The sequence below is a fragment of the Scylla paramamosain genome, chromosome 18, assembly GCF_035594125.1.
Source record: "Scylla paramamosain isolate STU-SP2022 chromosome 18, ASM3559412v1, whole genome shotgun sequence".
Taxonomy (NCBI): Eukaryota; Metazoa; Arthropoda; class Malacostraca; order Decapoda; family Portunidae; genus Scylla; species Scylla paramamosain.
Window position 1 is genome coordinate 22398833 of NC_087168.1, and position 17076 is coordinate 22415908.

General features: G+C 41.8%; 2 long non-coding RNA genes across 2 annotated transcripts in view; both read left to right on the forward strand.

The window, feature by feature from the left end:
* LOC135109301 (uncharacterized) overlaps positions 1 to 6177 on the forward strand; it is a 32815-nt gene extending 26638 nt beyond the window's left edge. Inside the window, exon 4 of the long non-coding RNA XR_010272652.1 lies at positions 6033 to 6177. This is a non-coding gene — a long non-coding RNA (uncharacterized LOC135109301). The remainder of the gene's footprint in view (positions 1 to 6032) is intronic.
* A 3879-nt stretch (positions 6178 to 10056) lies between these two features.
* Positions 10057 to 10871, forward strand: LOC135109413 (uncharacterized). Its single transcript, XR_010272700.1, has 2 exons — positions 10057 to 10473; positions 10534 to 10871. It is a non-coding gene; the product is annotated as an uncharacterized LOC135109413 (long non-coding RNA).
* Positions 10872 to 17076: the final 6205 nt, after the last annotated feature.

Consider the following 17076-nt stretch of genomic DNA (forward strand, 5'->3'; position numbering starts at 1 on the left):
AAGAGAGAGTTTCTCAAGAGAGGACAGAACCTTTCAGAATGTTTTTTTTTATTCTATTATTATTTTAACAAGTAATGTGCATCGTTAATGAATAAAAACATTCGTAAGAGCATAACATATCACCTGTGTGTCCTTTGGGAATAGTCATGAGGGATAAGAATGTTTTTTTTATGATTCTATCAATATTTTAACAAGTAATATGCATAGTCAGTGAGTAAAAACATTCGAAAGAGCATAAGATATCACCTCTGTAGCCTCTGGAAGTAGCCACAAGAGAAGAGAACGTTTCACAATGCCTGCCCAGTTTTCGTAGAGAAGCAGAGTAAAAACAGGCCTCCTCGGGCGCCACTATGAGCATAACCTTCCCTTGCGCCAATAATGGGCTCTATTAAGGTCCATAGCACGCGAGGACTACACGATTATAGCGATTCTGAGGCTGTTACGTATTCTCCCTCTCCTTTCTGTGTGTTTTGTGGGGCGTATCTTTGCATTTATTCCTCACTCTTTAGCACTGATTACTCTGTTTGCCTCTGTGATAATGGCATGTGTATCTGTGTAGGTGCTTAGTCCTGTGTTTCTTATCATTTATGCTTTTGTTTTGTCTGCTGTTTATTCCTGTTATTACTGCGTATGTTTTTGTTTGGCTTTGATATTAGTAAGTGTATTTGTTCAGGTATTTCATCGTGTTTTTGCTCATCGTTTGTGCTTTTGTGTCTTTTGTTTTGCCTGTTATTTATTCATTTGTTGTTATTGCGTATGTTCTTGTCTGGCTTTGTGATATTAGTAAGTGTATTTGTTCATATTTCGTGTTTTGCTCATCACTTGTGCTTTCCTGTGTGTCTGTTATATTACGTAGCATTCCTGTGTTGTTTATTTCTCTGTTCTTATTACTTACGTTCCTGCTTGTCTTCGTGTTAAGAGCAAGCATATATACGTGTACCTGATCCTCTGTTTCTTGTCATTTATACTTCTGTTTGTTTCATTTATACTTCTATTTGTTTCTCTGTGTGAGTGTAGGAAACGTATTGTTATTTATTCCCCTATTAAGACCATTTTACCAGATTTTTACTTCAATATGTTGGATCTAGTTTTAAATCTTTTCTTCTTCATTATATTTCTACGACATCCTTACATTTACTCCTCAACCTCTTATCATGTCCTTGTTTTCCTTTCTCTATCTCTCTGTGTTTGTAAGGAAGCTCATTTCAACTGGACATTTCTTACATCCTCCTCCTCCTCTCTATTGATCAGCGAGAGAGAGAGAGAGAGAGAGAGAGAGAGAGAGAGAGAGAGAGAGAGAGAGAGAGAGAGGGAGAGGGAAAGAGGCGACCAGCATCTCCCTTCTCTTCTCTCGCCGCAGAATTACAAAAAAGTGTTCCCTCTCACTCATTCCTCCACCGATCTGAGCTCTTTAAATAGCGAATATGGTGGTGTCCTCTAAATACCTTTCCAGTTCTTTTGTGTATGTGTGTGTCTGAAGGGAAGGAGATTGTTTTGTGTGGGTGTGTGTAAACTATAGGCCCTTAAGCATATAACTGCTAATATGTTTTGGCTCAAGATCATTGTTGTTTAATTATCTATGTATTTATTTATTTTTTTTTTTGTCAATTTATTATTTTTATTTCAAACTAGTGAATAATCTCGAAATTACTTCTCTTCTTCTATTTACTGTTAGTGTTTTTAGTTTTCCTCATGTTTTTTATTTTCCTCGGTCTCATCTTTAAAAACAACATATTCTTCCTCTATATTCTTTTATTCCAAGTATTTCTTCTTTTTCTCTTATATTCAAGTTACCTTCAGTGTCCTTCCTCTTACACACGTACACTATAATTTTTTTTTTCCCATTAGCTTCTTTCTTCCTACAAATGTACACTAAGCTCTTTTCTATCAGCTTCTCTCCCCGAACAAACATACACCAAGTTTCTACCCACTCCATCTGTCCGCTGTATTGTCACTGCGTCAGATTCAACAGCAGCGTAAGATAACAAGTGTTTTTCCCCTGAGGTGGCTGACAGCAGTGCACCTCATGGCCATGTTCTGTTCCTCACCTTGTCTTATTCATCGCTGATCTTTGTAATCGATCTCTGTGCTCTGTGCTGTAGCCTTGCGCATGGCCATGACTCACGGTGCCTCTCGTTCCTCCTCCTCTTCTTCCTCCGTCCCTGTGTGCTGACTGATGTTCCTCCCAGCATGCAAAAAGAGAGGGGGAAAAGATGTGAGGTTTTGTGTTTTGTTGTTCGTGTTTTGTGGAACAGTGCGTCAATTCTGTTGTCTTACATGAATTGTTAGTTTTGGTTTGTTGGTCATAACGGGAAGTTTGTAAGACTAATTAGTATTTCAGTCATTCAGTCAGTCGTTCAGTCAGTTCTGGTCAGTTTTGTGGATGAGTCAGTCAATCTTCGTCTTAGAATGCATGGTTAGTTTTGCTTAATTGATCATAATGGGTTGTTTGGTTGAGTTGTTGGTGTGTTTATTCAGCCAATCAATCAATCAGGCAGTTCTGGTCTTAGAATCCGTCTTAAGGGCTCAATGTTAGGAAAAGTTTTTTAGATCAGTGAGTCGGTTATCATCTGTGAATGCGCTGTCTGTTCTGTTCTGTTGGTCATTATGGAAAGTTTGTTGGACTGATTGGATTCGTGTCTTTAAAACCCTTTCTCTTCTACTTGTCTTATCTTTCCCCACTCGTTTACTACTCCGAGACATTTCCTCTTATTCTACAGCCATCATCAATCATTATATTAGCTAGAAATTGCATAATCTATTTCTGATCGCTCTTTCCTATTTTTTTTTTCTTGTAGATGTTTATAAAGATTACATTGATTGTTCTTACTATCATTAATTGTTGCATATTGTAATGAGTGTTAATCAATCAATCAATCAGTCATTCAGTCAGTCAGTCAATCACTTCATATCTCAGAACACACAACCAGTACTCATCGTCATCAAAGAACAAACATATGAATTAAAAAATTAAAGACCAACTGTACTATTCTACCTGGTGTGTGTGTGTGTGTGTGTGTGTGTGTGTGTGTGTGTGTGTTTATGTGTGTGTGTGTGTGTGGGTGTGTGGCTTCATTACCGGTCACCAAATGAGGAGGGTCTTCTGAAAACCAGCCAGCGAGCGGGGACTATTAACCTTCCAAGAATCAGAGCTAATGTTGGAGGGGAGAAAGGAACACAGTTTAATCTACGTGGACAGTAACTGTGGATAGAGGCGATGCAGGCACACATTTGGCAGGAGCGGGGAAAAAAAAAGTGTGCAAGGTGGGCGGTGGGTAGCGGCCTGGTGTCATGAATAGGTGAGGCGGTGACCTTTAGGACTAGTGGTGGTCAGGGTGGTGGCGGTCAGGGTCGTGGTGAGTGGTCAGGTCGTGTTGAGAGAGAGGGAGGTCGTTTGCAGTCCAGTTGTATTTGTGTGAGAGGCGTGAGGTGGAGATATGTAGGATACTCAATGTACAGTTGGTCTAGGAATCTTGCCTTAGTGTATTTGAAGTCTCACGGTAAAAAAAAATAAAATAAAATAATGATAATAAAAATCAGTATCATTTAATTGCTGTCTGTGTTAAAGGCGCCAGGTGAAAGGAGATGTAGGTCACTCGATGTACAGTTTGTCGATCTATCTCATGTCTTACTGTATTTGAAATATTTCGGTCAAAGCTTCAATAAGTATGTATAATTCAACGGCCTTCATTCAAATCCCAAATTCCTCTTAGTCTTTGTGAAACCCTTGATATCAAACAGCTCATTAGTTCATATATCAACTCCTCTTTCATTTTTAAGTACGGAATTCACTGGACTTTAGGAATTCACTTCTTGATGCGACTGTACATTGCAGCTTATTGATTAATATGTAATGTTTATATTCACTTAGATCAAGGGAGAGAGATGTGAGTAAGATAGTGGTGTTCACTGTGGTGCGTATATGCAGACTAGTTCTTACACACAAACACACACGCACACACACACACACACATACACACACACAAACAGATTGGTAGATAAAGAAAGTTTTTTTTTTTTTTACCACAGTATTGCATAATATATCAGACATACATCACATGAGAATAATATCAATGCATAAAACATCAAATCAATACAGAATTAATAATAATAATAATAAAAAAATGGTGTAACCTCTCCAACGACCCCTCCCCCCCCCCCCACACACACACACACACACACACAATGCAAGCAAGCAATAGAGACATTGATCCAGCACTGCACGATGACTGATGCATTCTGAGCCTTGAATGGACGAGCTGATCAACGTGGCTTACAACTCCAATGTTAATAAGTAAGTCTTTGCTCAGCCACGATAGGATGGTTTGTATTTCCCTGCCAACAACATTCCTTGAAATCCCAACATACGAGGCAATACGAGAGCTTTACAATGCAAGTGAATTAAAGGTTTGCAGTGTGAACAGTCTTTATAATAAGAGGGAAGGGTTTATAGTATATTATGAATGTTGGCTTTGCATAGCTATAAATGAAAGCTTTAAAATATCTGTTAATTAAAGGTTTGCAGTGTGAACAGAAGCTTTATAATAAGAAGGAAGGGTTTAGAACTTTGGCTTTGCAGAAGTATAAAAGTCATGAAGGTTTTATTATATCTATAAATTAAAGTTTGCACTATAAGTGTATGGAAGAAGGCTTTACAATACGCATGAACTTAAGCTTTACAATATTTATGAGTAAATATTATAAAATACATCTGAACAAAGAAATAAGATTATTTTCAGTGACTTAATAACCTCAGTCAACACGGCCAGGTATACAAACAGACTGGCGTAACATATATACTGATGCACAATGCCAATAATCAAAGCATCTACATAATATCATATTCAACCACAGACAAAGGAAAAACATGCTTGGGTGTGATCAATACATGACTGAAAAATACAATAGGGCACACAGACGCGATGCCTGGAAACCCAACCGCGTGTCCAGCTGGGGGCTATCAATTCTTCAGCACCTCATCGCGTTTCAGTTCCCTCGAGGCTCCACCAGTCTTTTTAATATGGTGAGGGTAACAATGCCACCCACTAGCTGATGAGTGAGGGCCGGGAAAAGAACACAGCGGCTGATGGAGTGTGGCGGGAGAGTGTCATTAAAATATCGATCTTATGAGGTAATAGTAAGCCATTCAGTGGTACAGAGTGTCTAAAGTTCATGTTATTAGGTATTGTTTGTCAGAGTGATGTAAATAACGGCGTAGTTGTGATGGACGAGTAGCCAAAGATGATTTTTTTTTCTTTCAACTCGATTTTTACATAATTCAGGTTAATCGTAAGCCATTCAGAGCTACAGACAGTGTGCTAAGTTAATGTTATCACCTATTGTTCGCCAGAATGAAGTAAATAAGTAGCCAAATAAGCGAATAAGTAGCCAAAGGTGATTATTTCTATCTTAAATTCAGTCTTCACATAATTCAGCCTTTCAATGGTATCAAAAAAAAAAAAAAGAAAAAAAAACTGATGTGGTGATGAGTGATTTGATACACGCAGAAAAGCTGGTCATGGACAAGAGGAACTAAAGAAAATGAACTTTTCTCACTTCTTGTAAAAAGAAAGTTAATAGAAAAATAGCCCCAGCCGTGGTGAACAAATTTAGTTCTGGAAGTATCTTGGTATTCCTCTCTTAAAATAGTCATAGGAAAGAAGAAAAACAATCAGTTCCACGGTTAATCGAGTTTAGTTCTGGGATTATCTTGGTATTCCTCTCTTAAAATAGTCATAGGAAAGAAGAAAAGCAATCAGTTCCACGGTTAATCGAGCGCCTGTCAGAGAGAGAGAGAGAGAGAGAGAGAGAGAGAGAGAGAGAGAGAGAGAGAAATTGGCTCACGAATAGTGGTAGATGATTGGAATAGACTCAATAATCAGGTTGTTAGTGCCTATTCAATATGGGACTTTAGATATTAAGAATAGGGATTCCATGTGTGTTTATAGGTATGAATAAACTATATAGAGACTGCCACGTGTAGGTCAGCTGGCTTGTTGTAACTTCCTTTGTGTTCTTCATTCATATAACAGTTTCTGGCAAAGGGAAACAAGAAGACTGCAAGAAACAAGGCCCACTGAAGATGCCAGTCCAACATGTACTCCTCGCCTGCAGTAGTTGAAGTCATAGGAAGGTGGAAAAACATACCTACCTCTCGATTCCGCCAGGTGTGTTTGAATCAAGGTGAGTACAAAGGATGTAAATGAGAACTATGTGTCTTATGCTCATCTGAAGTAGCTGAAGTCATAAGAAGGTGGAAAAACTTACCTGGTTCTAGATTTTACCTGCTGTGTTAGTTAAGGACAAATATGAATACCTGTTAACTAATGTAGGTGGGAATTCAACAAGACTTTCCACGGGTGTATTAAAATAGTATTGTAATGCCTCTTACCTCTTACCTCTTGCCCTCTAAGCCGTAAATCTGACCCTCTTTATTCTTGCATCTCCTTTCTTCGTCCATTTCTCTTCATCTTTCTCTTTTCTCCTTTCTCTTCCCTCCCCCATCACCACCTCGTTATCGCCAGACTGTTTTCGTTTTCTCTCTTTTTCTCTCTAATCATTTGGTATTTAATTCTTACTCTCTCCCTCTTCCTGTCGGAGTTATTTATTTGTTTGTTTGTTTGTTGTTGTTGTTGTTGTTGTTGTTGTTGTTGTACTTATTATTATTGGTCTTGTTATTGTTCTTTTTGTTCATATTCTTGTTATTTTCTTCCTCCTCCTCCTCCTCCTCCTCCTCCTCCCTTCGTTTTACTTCCATCACTGTTCCTCTGTTCTTCCTTGTTTCTGTTTCTCTCTCTCTCTCTCTGTGTCTGGCAAACTTCCCTCAGACCTGACGAAGCATTATCTGTCATTATCCATCCATTATCCATCCGCCTGTCAGCCGTGTAGATGGATGAGGGCGCTGGCTAGCCCCTCATCCATAATCCTCAGTTGTGTGTGTGTGTGTGTGTGAGTGTGTGTGTGTGTACATGTGTGTATGTACCTCACGTCACGACATATCATGGTACTTCCGTCTCTCTTATTGATTTCCTCTCCTCCTCCTCCTCCTCCTCCTCCTCCTCCTCCTCCTCCTCCTCCTCCTCCTCCTCCTCCTCCTCTCTTCTTCAATCTTCTTTTTCCACCATCTTTCGCTCTTCCTCCTCTCTTCCCGTCCTTCTCCTTCCACTTCCCTCTATACACACTCAAGCTTCCTTCCTTCCTTCCTTCCTTCTTTCTCTTCTTCCTTCCTCTCTTTACCTCCCACTGCCCTCATATCCTGAACGAGTTTCCTTCCTTCTCCAGCCTAGCCAAACTGTTCAAATACTCCTCCCTAACTCTCTCTCTCTCTCTCTCTCTCTCTCTCTCTCTCCTCTCTCTCTCTCTCCTCTCTCTCTCTCTCTCTCTCTCTCTCTCTCTCTCTCTCTCTCTCTCTCTCTCTGCTATTTTTTTATTCAGTGTTATTTGACCTCATTTTTACGGTCTCCTGAATTATTTAGTTTATGTGTCTGTCTGTCTGTCTGTCTGTCTGTCTGTATATCTGTTTGCCTGTCAGTCTGTTTATCTATCTATCTCTCTTTTTGTTTTCTTGTTATCAATTTCATTTTCCTTTATTTTTTCGTTTTCTCTTCGTCTCCCGCACAGTTTCTCCTGTTATCTTCTATATTTGACGCTCCTCTCTCTCTCTCTCTCTCTCTCTCTCTCTCTCTCTCTCTCTCTCTCTCTCTCTCTCTCTCTCTCTCTCTCTCTCTCTCTCTCTCTCTCTCTCTCTCTCTCTCTCTCTCTCTCTCTCTCTCTCTCTCTCTCTCTCTCTCTCTCTCTGCTAGCGTGTTCCTTAAGCTCCCCGGTCTCTTCCCTCTCCTCCTCTTTTTGTATTGTAATGATGTTCGTTACTTGAATTGATTGATACACGCACACACGCACACGCACACGCAACCAACACTACTGAAACACACACACACACACACACACACACACACACACACACACACACACACACACACACACACACACACACACACACACACACACACCGTTTGTTAGACATAAATTGGTGCGCTGTATTGTTGGGGGGGAAGGAAGGAAGAGAGGGGAGGGGAAGGGAGTGGAGGGAACGAAAAGGGGATAGGAAGGGAAAGAAGTGAAGGAAGAAATGAAGGAAGAGAGGAGGATAGTGATGAAAATGAAGGGCATGAAAGAGACTGAAAAAGAAAGAAACAAACAAACAAAATCATGGAAGGGAAGGAAAGAGGAGGGAAGGAAAAAGGGAAAAAGAAAGGATAGGAGGAAAGGAAGAAGAAGTATATTGGAGAAAAAAGGAGGGGAATAAAAAAGAATGTTAAAAGAAGGGAGGGAAGAAGGAAAGGAAGAAAAAAAGAAAGGAAGTAAGGAAAGAAAGAAAAAAGGAAGGAAGGAAGGAAGGTAGGAAGGGAAGGAAGGAAGAAAGTAATTGCAACCAAGTTTGTTTTTTCTTTCCATTGTTCCCTTATTTAATTTCGCTTTACCTGTTCACACACACACACACACACACACACACACACACACACACACACACACACACACACACACACACACACACACACACACACACACACACACACACACACACACACTCACACACACACACACACACACACACACACACACACACAGAGTAAAGCCACAGGGGACATTATAATGAAGAGCAGACCTGTTCTACCCTCTAATTACCCACAAAAAAAAAAAAAAAGCACGTGGATGATGGTTGTGGTGGGGACGGACGGGGAACAGGATGGTGGGGCGGTGTGGATGAAATGAGACCCGATATTGGAGGCTGGTCGCATGCGTGGGCGCCCCGGGAAGCGTGGCTAACAGGGCGAGTAATGAGAATTCCTGTTATGAAATTTACTCTGATGGTGTCAGCTGAAAGGCCCCTGCTGACTGGAATGTTGTATTTTTGTTCCGAGCACACCTGGTGATGGTCAGAGAGAGAGAGAGAGAGAGAGAGAGAGAGAGAGAGAGAGAGAGAGAGAGAGAGAGAGAGGCACCGCAGTGGGAGCGTCTGTCTTTAAGTGCACTAAGACAGGATCGACTCAGTCCTAGCAGCCATCCGGATTTATTACAGAGGCGCGCAGTTTATCATCAAAATGTGGCATTTTTTCTCCCTGTGACACGTCTCATACCTAAGACTACATAGCTTATACTACTACTACTACTACTACTACTACTACTACTGTGTGTGTATGTGTGTGTGTGTGTGTGTGTGTGTGTGTGTGTGTGTGTGTGTGTGCAGTGTGAAAAATCTTTATAAGCATCTGCAAAAAAGTTATGGTTGAAAAAGAATAGATTTTACAAACTTCTACCTAGTTTAAAGATTGGATGTGGCTGGAGAACAAATAAAGATGTGTCAGAGTGACTAATAATTAAGGAAAGGTGTATCAGGTGGCTGTTAAAGCATTAAACACCAATTATACAGCTTTGTGACTCGTCTCGGATCGGTGCGGATAGGTGGGTGTATGGAAGGGTGGATTGGGGTGGGTAGCTAGATGGGTGGATTGTTTTGTGGATGGGTGAATTGTTGTGTGGATGAATAGGTGAATGGATGAGTGAATGGATATGTAGGTGGGTGAGTGGGTGGTTGGATACGTGAATGGGTGGGTGGATGAAGTGGTGTGTGGGTGGATGGATATTTGGCTGGGTGGATAGATGAGCGAGTAAATGTATGGGTGGGTATGTGAAGGGATGTGTGGATGGGTAGATTCATTGATGTTTGGATAAATGTTTGGATTCATATGTGGATGGAAGGGTGAGTGAGTGGATGATTTGATAGATGCATGGGTGGATAAATGAATTGTAGGCAGGTGTGTGGGTAGGTGGGTCAATGGGTCGGTAGGTGGATGAGAGGATAAATGGTTGTATGTATAGGTGAGTGGATGGATGGAGTAATTGGTGAGTAGATGGTAAGTGGGTGAGTGGATGGGTGGATGAATGGATAGATAGATGTGAGTCAGTGGTTGGATGGATGGATAGGTAAATGGATTGATGGGGGGTTAAGTGGTTGAGTGGATGTGTGTATGTGGTTGAATAGATAGATAAATGGTTTGGTGAGCACATGCTGCCTTTACGAAGCTTGTAGTCTGAGCCTAGAGATATTTTGAGAACCAAGTGGTTGGGTATCAAGTGTCCCGCGCACCAAACGTACTGAGGCCGATTTGTCTTGAGAATCATCTGACCGAAGACCCATATGAACAGAGTACCATCCACCCTAGTACCAAGTGACTAGCTTCCTCTAGGATAGCTTACATGTGCCTTTAGGGAACACTGAGGGAGAAAGTCACTAAAAGCAAAAGGAGTTGGGAGAACGGAGTAAATGCAGCCACAGGAGTGCAGGAAGCCATCCCGAGAGGGGCGTAATGGTGCCCCTGGAGCAGTGCCGAGCCGAGAGCTGCTGCTAGGCACAAGGGGCGGAGGGAGCTGGAGCTTTAGAGTCCGGACGGTGTGTGGGAGGGTTCAGATGAGGTTGGATAAAGCCTGGTGGAGGTTCAGAGGCCGGACGGTGTGTGGGAGGGTTCAGATGAGGTTGGATAAAGCCTGGTGGAGGTTCAGAGGCCGGACGGTGTGAGAGTCACCAAACTTCCATCCGTCAGAAGGAAGAGGAGGCGACTGCGGTTCCTAAAGCCTAGCAGATCGGTTCACTGGTTCACTCTCCGGTTCACTCTCTGGCTTACCTCCTCGTAGTGCTCGCAGGGAGGACATAACACTCCTGACTGATTACTATGAAATGTTAGAGCCACGTGTTCGTTATCCGTGTGAATGGTGCCGCCCTGACGCTGCTCGAGCCCCTCATGCGCCAAGGGAAGCGAGGCTAAATCAAAGTAGCGGACGTTTCTACACATTGCCTTCTCATTTCTCCTAATGTGCTCTCATTTGTCAACCGCGCCATATGTCCTCGCTGGTGGTGGTGGTGGTGGTGGTGGTAGTGGTGGTGCTGGTGCTTTAAATCAATCAGTCAGTCAGTCAGTTTAGTGAGTCTCGTTAATCAAAGGTTGCCATAAAAGATATTGAGTTTTTGAGTCGTAAATAAATGTGTCTGAAAAATCGTGCTAACTTACACGGAATGATTGGTGAAGTGAGGGAAAAGTTATCAAGCAACGGAAGATTGACTAATAGATTGATTTAAGGTGTATAAAAAGCAAAGAGGAAAACGAACAATGAACGAAGCCTCAGTCAATTCACCAATCAATTCGTCAATCATAAGGTGAAGTGAGGATTCAAAAAAACAGGCAGGAAAAAATGAATTGATTGAATAAGATATCACAGAAAAAAAAAAAAAAGCTAACAAAAATCGAAATGAAGAAAACAAGTCACCATCAATAGCATAACTTTAAAATCCAACCCAGTTTTTTGTTTTTATGCAATCGATATAGAACCCCCTCCCAAAGAAAAAGGAAAGAAAAGGTTGCGTGACCTGAGAATAGCAACAGAAAACGGAGGAACAAAAGTACTGGTTATGAATGCGTTGCCCAGTCCACCTTCTCTCTCTTTCTCTCTTGCTTCTCTCGTCCTACCCCTAGTCTCCCGTCCCTTCCTCTCCACTTCCTCGCTTTTCCACACCCCCACACTTTCCACAGTGCTTGCTGCCAGTGAGGAAGTAACACACTGCCGCTCCTTTGACCTAGATGCACTGGGAGGCTGCAAAAGGCCACCGTACAGTCAGTTTGTCAGTCAGTCAATCAGTCAGTGTGCCTCGTAGATACTGGTGGGTGGGTAGTGGGGAAGAACTGAAGCGGCTTTTTACTTTGTAGCCCCGGAACATATTGTATTGTGCTGTGTTGGTGTGTTTGTTATTGTTGTTAGTTTGTTGGCGGTGGTAGCGGTAGTGGTGGTGGTAGTGATGCTGGTGTTATAGTTATTCATGTTATCATTGTTGTGTTTATTATTTACCGTTACTATCACTATTAATATGGTTTAGAGTTTACAGTCTCTTATTAGGAATGCGTGGAAATGTATATACAATTTGCCTTAAAAATTATGTCATGTCCTACAGAGAGAGAAATGTTTCACTTGATTTATAACACAGTGATAGTCTCTTACCTAGAATGCTTGGATGTGTATGTGCAAAGATCTATATATCACTGGACATTGTAACATCACTTCCTAGAGAAACACTGCAATAGAACCATTCCTTAGCTATGTCTCTGGTGATCCAACCCCTGCCACTAATTTTCGCAAACATCCATCGATATTACTTACCCCAAGAACTTACGTTATATCCTACGAAAAGGTTAATGTTTCACTGAGCTCTTCAACATCACATCTTAAGGGCATTGTATATTATAAGCATTCCGTAGCTATGTCATCGCTTACCCAACCGCTGCCAACAATTCAATTTCCTTCAGAACCCACCGGCGTTAACAAAGGGACGATGAATCTTGGCGAAGGGACGAAGTGTTCTGGGATCATTAGGTGATATTGCCTGTTATCCTGACGGTGTTCACGCAGCGTTCATAAGTGCACGGTTCTTGAGCACAGACAAAGACATTCAAATATATTAATATGTGCATATGAGAGAGAGAGAGAGAGAGAGAGAGAGAGAGAGAGAGAGAGAGAGAGAGAGAGAGAGAGAGAGAGAGAGAGAGAGAGAGAGAGAGAGAGAGAGAGAGTTTCGGTACACACGACTTTAAGCCTAAGATAAAAAGTAGATATGGAAATACAGAACACACACACACACACACACACACACACACACACACACACACACACACACACACAGCTCGTTAGAACAAAGGAAGGCCGTATCAAAGGAACTGGAGGCGCGTTCAGGGACAGTACAACGCCTTATGAAAAAAATACAAGAAAAGTAAAAAAAAAGTCTTGTATCTCTGTGTCTGGGAACGTGAGGAAGGAGTGAAAGAAGAGTGAGAGAGGAGTGAGGAAGGTGAGGGAGAAGTGAGAGTCCAAAATGAGGAGGATGGAGTAAGGAGTGAGGAAGGGTTGAGATGAATGAGAGAGAGAGAGAGAGAGAGAGAGAGAGAGAGAGAGAGAGAGAGAGAGAGAGAGAGAGAGAGAGACATGAGTCATATTCCAAACTGCTTTACACTCAGAGGAACTTTAATCTGAGATATGAGCTAGATGATGAAAATTCTCTCTCTCTCTCTCTCTCTCTCTCTCTCTCTCTCTCTCTCTCTCTCTCTCTCTCTCTCTCTCTCTCTCTCTCTCTCTCTCTCTCTCTCTGTTCCTTCCCTCGGGCGTCGGAGGTCAAAGAATCAGTGGGGCCCCGTGTTCTGGGATGACCCAAGGCGAATCGAGAGAGAGAGAGAGAGGGAGAGGGAGAGGGAGAGGGGAAGAGGGACAGGAAGGGGAGAAAGTTAACAGGAACTTTTAAAAACTGAAACTGCGCGAAAGATCATGTGTAAAAGTTAATGCGAGAGAGAGAGAGAGAGAGAGAGAGAGAGAGAGAGAGAGAGAGAGAGAGAGAGAGAGACGGACAGACAGACAGACTGATAGATAGGTAGATAGACAGACAGACAGACAAAGACAGAGACAGGGAAAGATGAAAGAAATATATTTATAAAAAAAATGAGATTTGAATTTAAATTAATGCAAGCAGATTTTCTTTATGCAGTTCATAAAAAAAGTAAAAAAAAATAATGAATGACATGAAAATTAAGGAAAAAAAGAGAAAGAAAAAACAAAATTCGTCCAATGAAAGTGAGAGAGAAAAAGAAAGAGAGAGAGAGAGAGGAAGAGAAAGAATATGTATAATTAGTCATTTTACATTAGAGTTTTGCTTTAATTCATGAAGGGACGGAGACAAGGGACAAGGGAGACAAGGGGCAGAAAGGCAAGCATGGAAAACGTATTCACGAAGGAACGGAAGAAGGGAAAAGTGGAAAAAAAGGAAAAATACAACTGCTGTACCTGGAACACGGAAAGACGGTAAAGAGAAGGAAAAAGGACTAAAATACAGAAGAAAAAATAAAGAAAATGCAATAAACCAGACTTGGAGGACGAAAAAATAATGAATAGGGGAAAAAAAGAATAACAAGAAGAGGAAATGACAGAAAATAAGATAGGAGGAAAAAAATTAACGAGTCTAGAGGAAACCTTAAGCCCTAATAAAGTAATGAACCTAAAAAAAGACTAGATATGGAATTTTTAAACACCTGGAAAAGTAAGAGATATGAAAAAAGTAGACTTGGAAAAATACTGGAGCTGGAAAAGTACCTGGAACAATGAAAAGTACTAGACTGAAAAGGAGCTGCCGAATACTAGACTGGAAATGTAACAGGCATGAAAAACTACACCTGGAAAAGCATTGGGAATAAGTAGGTCTGGAAGAATTGCTGGAAAAATACTGGAAAAAAAATCTAGAGCAGGAACACGGAAAAAATATTAAAAGGGGAGGCAGAGACTGACAAGACTCGAGGGAAAGACAGGAAAAAAAAAAGAGTTACTGGTCTCGGAGGGGAAAAGAATAAATAAATCACCAACTGGGCACTGACAGAAAACGAAAATACAGAAAGGAAATACAGGGAAAATCTACCTAGAACAATGGAAAATGATAGATTGAAGCAGAGGAGTGACTGGACCCAAAAGGCGAAGGAAAAAAAAAACTAGCTTGACTCGAAAGAAAAGAAAAAAGCAACTAGACTGATAGAAAAAGGAAAAAAACAAGAAGAAAGAAAAGAAAATGCAACAAAATCAACGTAGAACTTTAGAAAATGATAAATGATGCAGAAAAGTGACAAAATTCTAAGAAAAAAAAACAGGAAAAGAAAAAAACTAACCAAACTCGGAAGGGGAAAAAGGGTGAAAAAATACAATAAATTCAACGCACAACACAGAAAAATAACAAACGAAGAGACAAAAAAGGTAACAACAAACCTCAAAGGAAACACACACACACACACACACACACACACACACACACACACACACACACACACACACACACACACACACACACACACGCACACAAAACTAACCTAACCTGACTCGTAGGGGGAAAAAAAGGTCACCAACTAGTAGACTCTGGCGGGCAAAAACAAAATCACTGGGACGGAAACTGGTAGCAAGTCGAGGTCAGCTGGGGCGGGAATTTGTTAATGGGGGGAGGGTCCGACTTTTTTAAATTCTGTGTTCGTTTCTTTGAACTGTCAGTCTGTCTGGTGTGGTGCAGTGGTGGTGGTGGTGGTGGTGGTGGTGATGGTGGTGGTGGTAGCCTGGTGAGGGATGTCTCTCTCTCTCTCTCTCTCTCTCTCTCTCTCTCTCTCTCTCTCTCTCTCTCTCTCTCTCTCTCTCTCTCTCTCTCTCTCTCTCTCTCTCTCTCTCTCTCTCTCTCTCTCTCTCTCTCTCTCTCTCTCTCTCTGTATCTCCGTATCTCTTTCTTTTTCATACTTTTATTTTTCTTTTAATCTTTTTTTTTTGCGTTACTTTCGTGGTTTTAATAGTATACACTCTCTCTCTCTCTCTCTCTCTCTCTCTCTCTCTCTCTCTCTCTCTCTCTCTCTCTCTCTCTCTCTCTCTCTCTCTCTCTCTCTCTCTCTCTCTCTCTCTCTCTCTCTCTCTCTCTCTCTCTCTCTCTCAATCCATGTCTCCATACTGTCTGCTAAAAGATGCATGAGCGTGGAAGGCGCAGAGAGAGAGAGAGAGAGAGAGAGAGAGAGAGAGAGAGAGAGAGAGAGAGAGAGAGAGAAGAGCGCAGCTGGAGAGTGGAGTGGTTGAGGGAGAAAGGGAGGGAAAGAGAACAGGGAGTTAGTGAAGGAGGGGAAGGAGAAGGAAAGTTGAGAGTGTTAGAGGAGGAAAGAGAGAGGACTAGTGAAGGGGAGGGAGTCAGGAGGGCGCAGGAGGGCAACAGAACAGAAGGGTACTGAAGGAGGCGTAGTAGCAGTTTTGTTTTGTACAGATGGCGTTGTGTTGGCTAGATAAGTTGACTAAGGGAAGGGAAAAATAATTAAATAAGTGGATTTATTCTCTCTCTCTCTCTCTCTCTCTCTCTCTCTCTCTCTCTCTCTCTCTCTCTCTCTCTCTCTCTCTCTCTCTCTCTCTCTCTCTCTCTCTCTCTCTCTCTCTCTCGTTTGAATGGGGTACCTGGTCATTTTGGTGCTGATGATTGGCCTGCTGGTGATGGTTTTCCTGGTGCCCTTGTTCCCGATCCCTCTGTACCGTTGCTCTCTTTTGTGCCGCCTTGGTTTTAATCTATCCCCTGCTGGCTCTTTTGTATTCAATCATTGGGGATGTAAAGTTGGTCTGTTTGCCTCTCTCTCTCTCTCTCTCTCTCTCTCTCTCTCTCTCTCTCTCTCTCTCTCTCTCTCTCTCTCTCTCTCTCTCTCTCTCTCTCTCTCTCTCTCTCTCTCTCTCTCTCTCTCTTTGCTTTCTGGTTTGTATTTGTTTGTTTGTTCGTCTTTCTGTCCTTGTGTGTCTCTGTTTTATCTGCGTTTGTTTGTTTGTTTGCTTTTTCGTGTTTGTCTCTATCTGTCGCAGTGTAGTGGCATCAAGTCATTTTGTGTAATCGTATATATAAACTCTAACTTTTATTATAAACATTTAAACATTTTCATTAATCATAAAACCATTCTGATGCATTTCTCCTTGTTTTTCAGCCACTTTCAAACCTTATACTGGCTGGAAACTGCAAAATATGCTCTTCTAATCCCTTTCCTCCTTTCCTGTGGTCATTTATAGAGTTGTACATTGTTTTTAGTGCTGCGAGACTTTGCACAGCTAAAGTCTTAATGAAGCAAGTGAGAGGTAACAAGAACACTAGGCCCTGGGTGGGAGTGGTATGATGGACAACACAAAACTCCCAACAGAAACATGTACAAGAGTTAATAATGCAAGAAATAACCCACGAGAACACAAGGTTTTTGGCGCGAGTGGCATGGTGGACAGAACAACACTCTCTCCAGGACAAGACTACAACACCTTCAAGACGGCAGCCAAACTTTTAAAGTAAAAACTACGTCAGGAAGTTATGGCCTCAGCTTCACCACAGCCTAGTCTCACGAGGGGGACGCGGCGGGCTGGGGCGTAGCTGGGTGGTACTATTAACCCATCCACCCTCCGCCTTGTATGAGACAGCCTCTGGGGAGTCAGTGGCCGCAGGGGTAGACTCCAGGG